This window comes from Malaclemys terrapin, chromosome 2, assembly GCF_027887155.1.
Source record: "Malaclemys terrapin pileata isolate rMalTer1 chromosome 2, rMalTer1.hap1, whole genome shotgun sequence".
Classification (NCBI taxonomy): domain Eukaryota; kingdom Metazoa; phylum Chordata; order Testudines; family Emydidae; genus Malaclemys; species Malaclemys terrapin.
This window is the reverse complement of record NC_071506.1, coordinates 230724294-230739123: the sequence shown is the minus strand read 5'-3', so window position 1 is coordinate 230739123 and position 14830 is coordinate 230724294. Positions and strand designations below refer to the sequence as shown.

At 43.1% G+C, this 14830-nt stretch overlaps 1 protein-coding gene across 1 annotated transcript in view; it reads left to right on the top strand.

Annotated features, from left to right (window-relative positions):
- Positions 1 to 8198: 8198 nt before the first annotated feature.
- HDAC9 (histone deacetylase 9) overlaps positions 8199 to 14830 on the top strand; it is a 641420-nt gene continuing 634788 nt past the window's right edge. The window contains exon 1 of the mRNA XM_054020255.1: positions 8199 to 8287. The gene's annotated coding sequence lies outside the window, so the exon portion shown is untranslated. The remainder of the gene's footprint in view (positions 8288 to 14830) is intronic.

The following is a 14830-nucleotide window of genomic DNA, read 5'->3' as shown; positions in this document are numbered from 1 at the left end:
CAAGGTGTCAAGGCTCCTTCCCCACTCTGAACTTTAGGGTACAGATGTGGGGGCCTGCATGAAAACTTCTAAGCTTAACTACCAGCTTAGATCTGGTCCGCTGCCACCACTCCCAATGTGCTAATTCCCTTCCCTGGGTAGCCTTGAGAGACTCTTCACCAATTCCCTGGTGAATACAGATCCAAACCCCTTGGATCTTAAAACAAGGAAAAATCAATCAGGTTATTAAAAACTGTTTTTAATTAAAGAAAAAGGTCAACATCATCTCTGTAAAATCAGGATGGAAAATAACTTTACAGGGTAATCAAACTTAAAGAGCCCAGAGGACTCCCCTCTAGCCTTAGGTTCAAAGTTACAGCAAACAGAGGTAAACACCCTAGCAAAAGGTACATTTACAAGTTGAGAAAACAAAGATAAAACTAACACGCCTTGCCTGGCTGTACTTACAAGTTTGAAATATGAGAGACTTGTTCAGAAAGATTTGGAGAGCCTGGATTGATGTCTGGTCCCTCTTAGTCCCAAGAGCGAACTCCCCCCAAAACAAAGAGCACAAACAAAAGCCTTCCCCCCACCAAGATTTGAAAGTATCTTGTCCCCTTATTGGTCCTTTGGGTCAGGTGTCAGCCAGGTTACCTGAGCTTCTTAACCCTTTACAGGTAAAAGGATTTTGGAGTCTCTGGCCAGGAGGGATTTTATAGTATTGTACACAGGAGGGCTGTTACCCTTCCCTTTATAGTTATGACACAAGGGTTAGCATGAACAAAAACATAATTCTGAATCTGCATCTCTCTCTCACACACATACACACACTGAATGTTTTAGTCCAGCTGAATAGGTGGTATTCAATGGGGCATATATATATATATATATTTTTAATCTAAAGTGCCTATTACATTTTGTGAAATCTTTCAGAAACTGGGCACTCATGCAGTACAATGAGGACGTGTGACCTCTACACCATTATTCAGTTTAGTGTGTAGAAGATATTGTATACAGAAGGCTGATAAAAGCTGAATCAGAGGTTCTTGTCCAGGAATATTCACTGAATTGAAAACTGAACTCTTATAGCAGAGAGATAGTAATTGTGACAAAAAGTCAAAAACTACACAGTGAACCACACAAAGTTATGCAATATTTAAATAGTTCAAATATCAATGAGATTTCTGTAAAAGTAAAAGACATCCTTTGTTAATTTTGATCTTGATCTTTCTTTCAGAGTCTTTAGTTTTTTGGCCTCCTCTCAGCTATTTGTGCCTGCATTTGTCAGACATCTTCAACATTTTTTGGGATCTCTAAGAATTGTTTGTAGCCTGCTTTTTATTGTAGCTTTGAGTTTGTGATGCATTGCATGTTAAACTATTGGTGCTATTAAACATAGTACCCCTGTTTGATGGCAATATGGTATATAAGTTTTGGCATTTATTGGTATTAGCTTTTGGAACTCAGGAACTACTTAAGTGTAGGCCTGTTTCTAGTACAGACTAAAAGTGTGTTTTTGTTTTTCTTGTCTGATGAATTTCCTCTTTAAAACTTCATGTAATAAAAAGAAATCTTGTAAGGAGTTAAAGGCAGCAGACACCTTGTGGCCACTGTATGAACAATCTGAAAGTGATGTTTTGTACCTTCACTAGAATGGTGGCACAATGCAACATAAAAAGGAACTCCTTTTCAACAGACATTTGAAAACTGAGAGTTTGATGATGCAAGGTGCTGAGGTCCATAACTCCCATTGGATTCAGTGAGAGAAGAGGGTGCTTAATACGTCCTTTGATTAGGCCTTTAATATATTGCCCAGTCCTGCATGTGCTGAGTGCTTCCTGTTTGTGCAGCATCCTCAAATCTTACTGAAGTCATTGGATTGGGCCCTTAGCAAGCTTGTGAGACTACAAAGTTTGAGCTGCCCTATTTATACTCTAACAACATATGCATACTGTACTATTAGTACTAATATTTTTATAAGAATATTTTTGAAAAGTAAAGTGATAAGATTTGTGGGCAGTAATCACAAAAAACAGAGCTGACGGCTTGTTCCTTCCTTCACTCGCTGTCACACAAACATTATTCCTTTCAAGATAAAATGTAAATGGAACTGATTATCTTCAGTAAATAATATTATGTTGGTGGTTGTAGGTGAGTTCCAAAGGGGAGCTGAAATCCTTATTTTCCAAACAGAACTTGATCACATGACAATTTTTTATTCCAATTACTTCATTTTCATTATCCACATCAACTTATAATAATATATATGAATTTGTAAAGTACTAGTGTTCATACCAAATTGCCTTACAAACTGGAGCCATATGTGGGGAGCTATTTAAACAGCTCAGAACTCTAATGCTACTTAGTAAGCCTGGCTGGAAAACAAGAATTTCACAATTTTTTTGAAGTTTCAAAATGTGTGGTTCTACATCAGAATGAAAGCAAGACTTTTTGAAAATGAGGGCAAGAGCAACCCAAGAATAGCCAATAGCTCAGTGGGTAGGGCATTCACCTGTGTTGTGGGAGACCCTTATTCAGAGCAGCAACTTGAACCTGGGTCTCCTATTTGCCATCTGAGTGCCCCATCCACCAGCCTATAGAGTCAAGCTCTCATGTTGGAGCTGTTCCACTTGAATAAGTAATTAAATACTCACTGGGCTACAGCAAAACTGATTCTATAGCCCAGTGGTCAGGTCACTCAGCTGACATGAAGGAGGCCCAGGCTACAGTCCTCGCACCTAATGAGGCAAATCAGGGACTTGATCCTGAGTCTCCCACAGCCCAGGTGAGTGCTCTTACCATAGGGTTGGTTCTCTTGCTCATGTGAAAGTCAATCTTAGATCTGAGAAATCTTCTCATGAAAGGTTTCTCAAAAACAATATTTTTCAGTGACAAGTTTGTTTTTACAAATCAGTTTTGTCAGAAAATTTCCAGCCAGCTCTACTCCTGAGAAACATCCTGCAACCCCGCCCTTACCCAGGCACCACTACCAAGCCAATGGAAGTTGTGCCTGAGCCAGCAGGAGCAATGACAAACAGCTGCAGCAGTTAACAGCTCCTACTTGGCAGGGGGAGCCATGACCGAGCTAGGGATACCCCTCACTCTAAGACACTGAATTATGCAGGGGACAGTCCCTCTCCAGGGACACCATGCCCCATATCAACCCACCACTCCTCCCAGCCATGTGATATCGTGGATGAAAAAATTCTGGAAGGGGCCTTCTTGAAACTGAACCAGCAGGAGCAGAGCGACGGAGTCACGCAGGATCCTGTAGACACTGATTATTTAAGCGCATCACTCCACCTATCTCCATGCTCCCTTCTATCATTCTTTTCTTTTCCCCTATCTTCCTTGTCCCGACTTCTTAGACTCACTGTTCAGCTAATACCCCTCCCAACCCCTTCCCCCCAATAAATAAATAAACACAAACAAAACAACACAAGAACACTGAAAGAAAGCAACAACAGAAATTGTGGAACTAACATGACATTTGCATTTGCATCTGTTCACTCTGTTATATACCTTTCCCCTTAATTCCTTGTCTGTTGTGTCTATTTTCAAATAAGGTCAGCATGTAAGTCTGCCACTGGTACCACGTAACCCAGTACAACCTGCCATGGGTCAGGCGCTCGGCAACTAAACCATGAACCCCCTACCAGATACCCATTGGAATGAAAAACAATATCCACAAAGGAATGACTCCATCTGGTGCTGCTGCCTTACAGCAGGTAGTTCTTGGCTGAACAAAGGCTAGGGGAGAAAACCCTGAATCAAATCCACTGCAGAGAAAATGTCAGGTATTTGGCACTGCAACTCAACCCTGTCCTCCAGCATCTCCTGCAGCCATGCTGACTTCCAAATCTTGGTCTCCAAGCTTATGGGTAAATCAGTACCACAAAAGGGAGGGCTTTGATCCTAAGGCAAGCATCTGGCTCTTTATTTTTTCTACCTGGACGTACATGCCAAAGGTTTGTATACGTTGGTCTCCCTCTTCAAAGTTGCTTGTTGGAATGTGAAGACAATGTTCACTGGTGTGTCAAATTATAATTATCTAGAGGAGGTCAATAACTCTAGAAAGTCTGTCAACATCGATAGAGAGCTGGAGAAGTTAGACATTTATGTAGCCACTCTCTCTGAAACGAGAGTAGCTGACACAGGGTCTATACACAAGATGCATTGTACTTTTTTCTGGCATGGAGAAAGACCACTGTGAACACAGGGTGTATTTTGCATTCAAAATACTCATTAGCACTCATGTTCTAAAGTTCTGTTGCAACATCAGAACATATCATGTCACTAAAAATATTTACTACAGATGGCTTTCCCAATATTGTCAGTGCATGTGCCCTACCACTTTCCTTCATTTCTAAAGAGAAGGACTTGTTCTATCAGCAACTTGACAGCATTATCAATAAGCTACCATCGAGTGAGCAACTGTATCTACTGGAAGCTTTCAATGCTAGAGTTGGCTCAGATCATGAGATATGGGCACTATGCATTGTCCACCAGAGAGGTGGGAAAATGAACAACAATGGGCAAAGGCTCCTGGAATGCTGCACTCCGCAAGGACTGTGCATTACCAATACCTACTTCCAAGGCTGTCACCGCTGGAAGGTCTCATGGAAACAGTGCAGATCTGGACACTGGCACCAACTGGATTTAATTGCCCCCTGCAGAAAACACAGGATCTTCTCCATACTCTTAGTTTTCACAGTGCAGACTGTGACACAGACGGCACACTTGTATGCTGAAAACTAAGGCTCTCACTATTGAAATCCCAAAATGTCAAACAAAGCTGTTGCCCACACATTAACATCAACAACACAAAAGATGAAGGAAGATGTCTCTAATTCACTATGAATTTCAGGGAAGCTTTGTCATCGACTGTACTTCCCCTGAAATCCGATGCAGCATGGAACACACTCAGAATGAATATCCATACATCTGCAACCTTAGCTTTTAGTAAAAAGACTGTAGAAGATACAGACTGGTTTGCAACATACTCTGACTATATGCTTCCAGTAGTTGAAGCAAAATGCACAGCATATCTCCACAACAACATGAACCCCTCTCCTGCGGCATTTGCTAACCTTAGCATGGCCAAGAGCACATTGCAATGAAAAGCAAAGCAATATGCTGCGTCATACTGTCTCAATCTGTGCGAGAAGATACAAAAGTCCTTTGAGATTGGAGATCTAAGAGGTATGTAAGATGAAATCAAGAAAGCAACAGGTCCTTCAGTCAAGGAGACTGCTCCTCTTAGATCTCTTAATGGAGACGTCATAACTGATGGGAAACAAATAGCTGAAATGCTAGGTGGAACACTATCACAAACTCTATTCATGTGAAACCACTGCTGAATTTTGAATAAAAGACTCAGGCTATGTCTACACTGCACTTTCGTCGCTAAAACTTTTGTTGGTCGGGGTGTGAAAAAAACACTCCCTTGACTGACGAAAGTTTTACTGATGAAAAGCACTGGTGTGGACAGCACTTTGTCGGTAGGAGATGCTCTCCAGCTGACAAAGCTACCACCCCTTGTTGGGGGTGGTTTTATTTTGTCAACAGGAGAGCTCTCTCCTGCCAACAAAGAGCGGCTACACTGCATAACTTACAGTGGCACTGCTGTAGTGGCATAGCTGTGCTGCTATAAGGTGCACAGTGTAGACATAGCCTCAGTTACCCCAGCTGAGTTTGAACTCCCTGAAGTAAATTGACTGGAGGGCTAAGTCACATCTACAGCGAATGTGGGCTGAGGACCATGTGGGGAAGCTGAGGCAGAGAGCTGCTGTATTGCCATGGCCCTCTATGAAGGGATGTGCTGGAATAGCATCTCTTACAAGCCAGCTCTTGATATAGGGTCTGGGCAGATGGACTAGTGCTTAATTTGTGCCAGGGTTTGCCAGGACTGAGCCCCAGCCCCTCTATGCTTGGCAGCATAGCCCCGGCACATCTGGGCTTGCTGCATCAATTAATGTAAAAAAATTGCTAATTGCTTGAGCCCCGGCACCTGTTTCACCCCAACTGTGGGGATCTCAACTCTCAGAAGGGGGTACTAGAAAAGGATCTGTATCCTGAGTGTCTGTCTAGGGACCCAGAATGAGAGACAGTGCCTGGCTTCTGCTCAGGAAGCTAAAAGAGCATACAGAACTCAGCTGAGGTTGGCCCCAGCCTGCTGAGTGTCCAGCCAGGGGAGCTTCACTGGAGGGCTGTGTGTATGTGATAGACATTCATGCCAAAAAGCTCAAATTCCCCTTCTCTACAACTAGGGGTTACCTCATAGTCTGAACCAATTCTAAGCCAGAATCAGAGACAAAAACAAGAATAAGGTACAGCAAGAAGCTTTTAACATTTTTGCCACAGAAAGAAAAAAACTGAAAACAAGCTACAAGAAAACAAGAATAAATGTTTTCTTAATCAAATATAAACAACCAAAATAGATGAAACTTCTCTTCTAATCATCAACATGAATATGTAGATAAAATGTGTTTCCCAGGAACTTGAGAATTCCTCAGTGAAATAAACCAAACAAATATAAATCCAAATTAAAATGCCAAAGCCTGTATTGGGGCTGAGGCTAGTGAAAAATCTGAGGAGCTTTTGGATTGTTCAAATTTTTGAGGACCAAACTGCTTTGAGGCTATCCTTCTCCTGCAAGGGAAGAAATAAAAAGTAGAAGCTTGCTTTTCTTCTTGGCAAAAGAGAGGCTAAGATATAAATATAAATAAAACACATTCCCTCCTCTGAAGAGCTCGTAGGACAATATTTTAGGAGAGGGAGGCTGTGGGGATTATTAATTATTAGAAGAGAAGAGATTTAAGAAAAGTTTTTGAGGAAGAGAGGCATCTTGTGGATGAAGATAGTAAGACTGTTCCAAACATACCAGTTTGGCAGAAAGAATAAAGTTGAGCCTGAGAAAAGGAGGCAAAAGTGGTAGGTGAAAAGATCTACAGGCTTAAAGGCCCAGGGGAGTGAAGTTATCTACTCTGTAGTGGAAGGCAAAGTAGCTGGTTAAGATGGGTGCTTCTTTCATAACTAGAAAGTCAGAGATGGATAGAACCAGTGGAAGATGCCACCCAGGAGGTGACTTCTCCTTCGGCAACTGGTGTCTTCATTACGCTCTAACCCTAAAATGTCCCACTGTCACAGCTCCACCAGTTGCGGCACTAGTGAAAGTGCTAATGTGGGCCAGCTGCCAGCGTTGCAAATCATGCCATGTAATCCTGCAAAGTTCAGGTCTACATACAGCAGTAGGGGAAAGCCGGGTGGCTGCTGGTGCCTTGTTACATTAGCGCTCTCATTGTGGGTACCACCACCAAGGCATACATGAAGAGAAAGTGCAGCATAGACAAAACCAGCGGGTAATGGAGTGTCAGACTTCACCAAAGAGAAGGGCGGATTTAAAAAACAATAATAAAAAGCCAAGATAAATCAGGTTCCCAGGGGAGGTTAATGAGAACTTTGTGGCACTTGGGTCAGTGCCCTCCCTTTCCTTTACAGGGTCTAGTGTGAAGGCTGGTGTGGGAAGATGGGATGAGATCCCAAAGAAGGGGCTCCATTCCCAGTGCACCTGCCCTCAGCTCTGCCACTTTCCTTAGGTACACCCGGGTGTCCCCTGGGCGCTGCAGAGCGCAGGGCTAGGCAGGCCCACACCCCAGGGGCTATGGGAGGGACGGGCACTGTATTTCGGGAGCAGCCTGCTACACTGGGCTGTGCCTCCAGCCAAGGACCCCCACAGAACAACCCCACCCCCGGGCTTTAGCCAGAGCTGCACGCCCGGGGACCCAGCTCTCCTGGCAAGAAAACCAGGCACCGGGCATCCGCCCCCTCTGCACAGCCCTAGCCCCCGAGGGCGCCTCTTCCCTTCCCCCCTTGGCACATCCCCCCCGGGCCGGGCTCCCCGACCTCTCCCCTCCCTTCCCCGTCCGTGCGCTCGCCCCCCCAGCGGCGGGGCGGGTTGGCTCAGCCCGCCGGCCTCTCCTCCTCCCGGTAGCGAGGGGCTATTTTTAGCAAATCCTCCTAGTGTCGCCACGGGCTGCGCTCACATCGCTCAGCCCCTCGCTGGTTGCAGCCGCGGCTGCCTCCCTCCCTCCTCGCGCGCTGCCGCCCCTCAGCCCCGCACACAGAGAGCCAGCTCCGGCTGCTGCCTGCGCGCCGCGCGCCGCCCGGGCCATGCCCAGCTAGCCCCCAGCAGCCGCGGCAACTTTCCCTTCCCCGTCCCCTCCCGCGCCCTTGGAAGATGGCAGTTTGGGGAAGGGCTGGAAGTTGCAGCCCGGGAGCGGAGCGGTAAGAGGCAGCGGCAGGGAAGGTGAGTGGCATCGATGCCAGGGAACGGCGGGGGCTCAGTGCTGGGTGGCTCCTGTTAGCCAGGTTGCAAAAACCTCTGATCCATCAGTCTTGAGAGCCGAGGGCTAGCTCTTCCCTGCTGCCCCCTCTCCAGCTGCGCCCTGGCAGGCGGTCCCTGGGCTCTCCCCTCTGCCAAGCCAGCTGGATTTTTAGGACCCTTTCACTGGGCTGTCAGAACTTCAGCTCTCGGTTGGGTCAAGCCTGGTGGGCTATTTGCATGGCTGTTTGATGTTAGGGTGGTGCTGATGGTGTGGAGGGAGGGTGTGTGTGTGTGGAGGGGATGAGGATCTAGTGCTGGAGACAATTATTCCCCAACACATTTTTATTTCTTTGGAGAGAAGATACATAATGAGAAGTTTGTTTTAATAATATACTTTGTACTGGGAGGGAAATCTTTCTGACTGCCTCCCTCCCTCTTCAGCAGCGGCTGTCACTGTGCTCTGCAGTGCCCTATCCAGCAACAATATTAATACAACAGCCAGGTTTTCATGAAAGTTCAAGAGCTGACAAAAATAATTTCTAGGCCGGTGGAAGGTGAATAGTAAATTATATGCTCGTTAAGGTTAACTGGGTAATTAAACCCTACACTGGGGTGTCACAGTGGGAGATGTTTTGCTACCCACTGCACAGGTGGAAGAGCTCATGTCTGTATGCACAGTATTAAGCGGTTTTTCAGTCATTGCAACCTGTAGGGATTTTATATAAGGTGTGCTTTCTTGGTGTAATGGGACATTTGGCTAAATAATAGGAATGGGCCAGATGTAGCTATTTTAGAAGCATTCGGATGATGCAGTGATAGGAAAACTACAGATGCATTTACTGATGCTAATTTGAATCCTCATATGAGATTCTTATACTCCTAATTTCAGGAAGATGTGAGTTTTTATTTTCTATGACTAAGTGGTTTGGGACTTGAAATCCCAAAAGCTTGTAAGAAACTGAAATAAGCATAGAATGACTAGTTTGGGCTCTTTAGAATAAAAGGTAAAATTGTTTTGATATTTTGCAAACAGTGTAAATGTGGCTAAATTTCCTGTATATTACTGTACAATCTGAAATAGATGATAATGATAATACTTGATAATTTATGCTTCAAGTTACTTTAGAAAAATAGGATTTATGATTGTGAATACTGCAGAAAATGTATCCATCCTTCAAAGATTTACATTCATCATGATGGAGTTTGTAGTTTTAAGAGCCATGTAGCAGTTTCGAAACTTAAAGGTATTATTAAAATACATGAGAATGAAATGAATTTATGGAAGGAATATTTAAAACAAACCTAAAATAGATAATGCAATAATGAGGTGTGTTATGGGAACCTTTTGACATTTGAAAAGGTCTAAGTGCTCTTTTCTAATGCAATAGCAGTTATGATTCTTTGTCCTAAACAACACAGAATAAGCACAGATAAAAATTATAACATAAATCAAGGCATTCATATATATTTGTCTGTCTACTTTATGATCCTTTTAGTTTAATAAAATGATGAAATGACAGAAGTAAGAACAGTTTTGGGACATTCACTGAAAGCAGTTTTAATACATTTTTGAAGTACAAGGGCTTGCAAGCTTTATTATAAACTCTATGAGCAAAGAGGAAAAGCAATTTATATTAAGGCTTTCCCAACCCTTTCCTCTCAGCACTATCTTCCTTGATCTGCTTGAGAGAGTTGTAAAACTCTAATTTTCACCCCGTTTTGTTTTCTAAATTTTCTGTGACAAGCCCACCCATTCCTTTTGGAAGGGCCCAGTCCCACATTTGCTTCGTACCCAAAACTCCTATTTAGTTCAGAATCATGCTCTAACACAGTACCAGAGTATTATTGGAAGGCAATTCCCTGCCCTCACACAGAAAAGTTGTATCATTTTACAGATATACATTATACAGTTCACAAGTGTATATATAACGCAATCAACCCATTTGTAAAATTAACGTTACAACAATACACAATTTTAACACCTCCTTTTGACTATATGAGCAAACAGACCTGTTCCAACCCATAGAAAAAACATGCCTTTACCCTAGGGGAAAGGTGCAGTGTTCTCAGCTATATTTTGCCTGCCATTGGTGCTAGCCCCCTCGTGTACACATTGAAATATCTCTGCTCTATGGGTGCATCTACACTGCACCCTTCTTTCATCAGTGTGCAGCGTACATACATATATAGTCTACCTAGCATGGATATAAATAGCAGCATAGACAGTGAGGTGCAGCTTAGGTGAGTAAAGACATGCCTGAAGGGGTAGGTCTGTACTCGAGTACATAACCTACATGCTTCTCTATTGGCCCAATCTGTGCGTCCCTGTCTACACTGCTCTGTTTAGCAGTGTAGTGTCCCACTGTCTCCCCACTGCTGGAGCCTTTCCTCACCACAGAAAAAGACTCTGGTGGTGGGGGAAATCTCTGGCGGTGGGCAAGCTGCTCGGAAAGTCTCCATCAGTTCCCTGATACTAGACCCTTTCCAATACTCCTGCAATGAGGAAAGGCTCTGTCACCTCCTCATTGCTGGAAGCTTTCCCTGCAGCGGGGAAAGACTCTGGCCATGGGGAAAGGCTCTGGCAGAGGGGAGGCACTGGGAAAGTCTCAGCCTTTTCCCTCTGCTTCCTGCCTGCCAGAGTCTTTCCTCCCCGCAATGAAAGGCTCCAGCAGCAGGGAAAAGCACTCCATTCTACCTCTGCTGCTGTCACGGTACTCTCACTTACATCACTAAAGGTAGGTTAACCTTACTCAAACACTGTTCTCTGTCTCATATTCCATTTCTTTATGATCATTTAAAAATGCACACAGAGATGCAGGTTTTCATCCAGACTAAAATACCAATTGTGGAAACAATGGCTCCTGGCCTCCCGTTCACCTTCTGTAAACTAGCACTTATCCACAAATGAATAGCAGGCTTTAGTGAAAACTCCACTAGCAAAGGCTGGAGGAACAGTAATTCCTGTTAAGTTTCTTTCAATTTACTACCACCACCTTCCTTCATCTGTCACGAAAGTTCTAAAACAAAAGTGAACTAGTGATTTGACTTTATATGTTTGATACAGATGTTTCTTTTAGAGTTGCAAATGAAAAAAAAATCATTAAATTATGAAAAACAAAATGAAAAGTCTTAAGGTCAAATATCTAAAACATTTCAAATTTCTGAGGGGGGATAATATAAAAAAGGTCATTTTCAAAGAAAATGTCTAAATATTAGGACATCAGAAACATTCTAATAATGAGAAATAATTATCAGTTGCTTATCCCAGCAACCTAATTAGTTTAAATTGAAGCTTTCAGGTATTGTTAAAGGATATAATTGACATGCAGAGAATCACGATCAAATTCAAGCACTTATAGTAGTGTGAATGGTTAATGGTCATTTATAATTATATGATCATTGCAAGCGAATACAAATGATAGGAGTACTTAACTTCCTTTAATAGGAGAATTTTAATTTGGAAATGAATCAAGTCTTATTGTAACACAAAGGTTAAACTTACTGAAATGATTGAAATGTAAAAAATCTGGACATTTGGAATATAGTCCAGTGATCTCCAAAGATAGGAAATGAAGGAACAAGGTATTGGCCATGTAGTCTCTTAAGTAGCTCCTTGAACTGCTGCATTATCTCACAGGAGTTGCTTACCAACACACAGCTCAGGGCCAGATCTTCGGCTAGTGTAAATTATCATAACTCCACTGAAGTCAACTGAGATATGACAATTTATATCAGCTGAATAGCCAACCCCACATCTTTAGAGATTGATCAGTACTCACAGAAGTATTAGAAAGCTTCCCATTAATTTCAGTGGGTTTTGGATCAGGCCCTTTTAAAATAAGGTAATGGCAATAAAGAAATCGAAAATGAAGATGTGCAAGAAATGATCAACAGAAAAAGCCTTCCTCCAGGAATATTACTACACATTCTAAATGAAAGTGATACACACAACATTGAACAACCGCACAGGTTCACAAGGCAAAGGGCCAAATCCTGCCAACTTCTACTTGTCATTTTACTGAGTTTCAGTTTTATATTTATTGTTTTCAGGTAAGGAATGGCAATTGTTGTTCATATTTAATGTTTGAGTTAGATTGTTGGCAACTGTTTGTGTTCTAAAACAAAAATGTTTGTTGATCATGATAGTTTGGGAGTGAATACAGCAAGGTTTAATAAAAGTAACATAAAATCAAATTGGTATTTTCAAATGGCATTTTTCATTTAATATATTCACAGTTAAAATCTGAAAACTAAAATTTTTGTAGTATTGTTTTACTTTTGCACACTCTTTTGTTACTTACTCTTCCAGTGGTAATAACATTGATATATACCTTCCACAGGATTTACCTGTAACGGGCCTGATCCTGAGAGGTGATGACTACTTTCAGTTAATGAACGTTTAGGGAGCCAAGCGCCTCTCTAAGTGCACTCAGCACCACATATTATTGGGTCCTAAGGGTTTCATCCTCTAAGCACTAAGAGCTTGTCTATACCTGGAGTTGTTCCCAATTAACTTTTATTCCAGAATAAGAGTGCCTTGCTCCTGTTCATCTTAAACCACTGGGTTAAACTAAACAGGAAAATATACTCTTATTGTGGAATAGGAATGTTCACACATGGAGTTAATTAGGAACAGTTAATCAGGAACAACTCAATGCTTAGACGTGCCCTTACTTGCTATATATAGCAAGGTATAGTGTTTATTACCATGAATGGGCCCACTGAATCAGTGGTACTGCTTGAGTTTACACTACAGGATTAAGTACTACTAGGCAAATGCTGACCACCTTCCCTGTGGCCATGAAAGACCTTGAACACAGTCTACATATGTGAGGTTCAAGGAACACCACATGGGGTACTACAGTGCCAAGCTGTGCTCCCCTATGCCATCACATACAAGGAGATTTCAGGGAGCAGCAGCAGCTACAGGGCTGGTGGATCCATGACTACACAGATTCACCTGCTTCTCCTCTGGTTTCTTCAGCCTTGAGGTAGCAATATTGGCCAATACGGCCACAAAGCTGCTCATCTGTTGCTCTGTTGTCTTTGGTGGGAGGAGTCTGTTCCCCTCTTACAGGGTATCCAGGGACCTCCTCACAATGGCCTGATTACCCAGGCTGGGCAGTGGCAAGAGGATTTGCTTGAGAGTGCTCTCCTTACCCAGGCAAAGTTCCCATTTAAGTCAGTGCATTCAGAGTGCAGCATGGAGCATTTTGCAGAAAGAAGCAAAATCTTCCTCTTGTTTGCTAATACACTGTGTGAAAGGGTGACTGGCCCTTTCAAGTGGGAACAAGTTCAACCAATGGCTAGTTAGTTACTTTGCAATGGGGCCTGATAGAGGACACCTGGCTTCTGTAAAGACTCAGGCAGCAGTTGAGAAAGGGGAGCAGGGAGGAACTGTAGGGAGTTGCCTGTATGAGACCTGAGAGAGCAGCAGTTGAGGTAACAGTGCAGAGAGCTAATAGGAGAGTGCTGTGGCTGAGAGTTGTTTGAGAGAATTGGCCAGTGGTGGGGAACCTACTGAGTAGAAGGCTCATGTCTTTCTCTGGGTAAAGCAGGAGAATCAGCCCAGTTGGGGCAGGCTGAGCCCAAAAAAAAAGAGGGTTATATTTTTGTAGAGGGAGGTTTCTATGAGAAACTGCTTAGCAGAGGTAGTACTTGCAGGCAATGGGAGGCCTGGTGGTGGAACATTGCGGGGAGCCCTCTTGCAGAAGCCTTGAACTGTGAACTATGGAAAAAGAGTCACAAGGAGTATGAAGAATTGCCATAGGTGTGGAGGCTCTGGAATTGGGGCACAGGAACTGAAGAGTGATTGTTAACTCGCAGGTAGATGGCATGGAGTTTGGGATCAGAACAGTAAGAGAGAAATTGGACTCCAAGGATATGTCTGCACTAGAAATAGTACATTAGCACAGGGGTTCTTCTATTCCTGTAGTAAATCTACTTCTCCAAGAGATGGTAGCTAGGTTGATGGAAGAATTGTTCCGTTGACCTAGCGGTGTCTGCAGTGGGACTTAGGTTGGCTTAATTACATTGCAAAGGGCACAACATTTTTCACAGACTTGAGTGATGTAGTTAAGCTGACCTACCTCTGGAGTGTAGACCAGTCACGAGAAGGACAACATTGATGGTTACCTCCCCTGCCAGGAAAACAGTCTGATCCATGGAGGAGAAGATGGGCATCTACTCCCATCTGTAGGTGAAAATTGTGGAAGGACTCACCAATATTACTGCAGAAGGGTGTCTTGGCATAGGAAAGCTCTATTTCACTGAAATGACAGTCAAAATAAAATAGATATCTATCTTGGATCATTCAAAATGAGGTACTTTGATTTATGTTTATTTTTCAACTCACTCAGTTTGTACAGTGAAACTAGACGGGGCTGTTTAGTCAGTTTAACTTTCTGATTCCCATATGCTAACAGAGTCAGTGGCTCAGAAATTGCGGTCTGTGGAGAGCAAACATGTCACATGGTGCTGTCTTTTTATCCAGCTGCTAAATCATACTTAAAGACAGAATACATT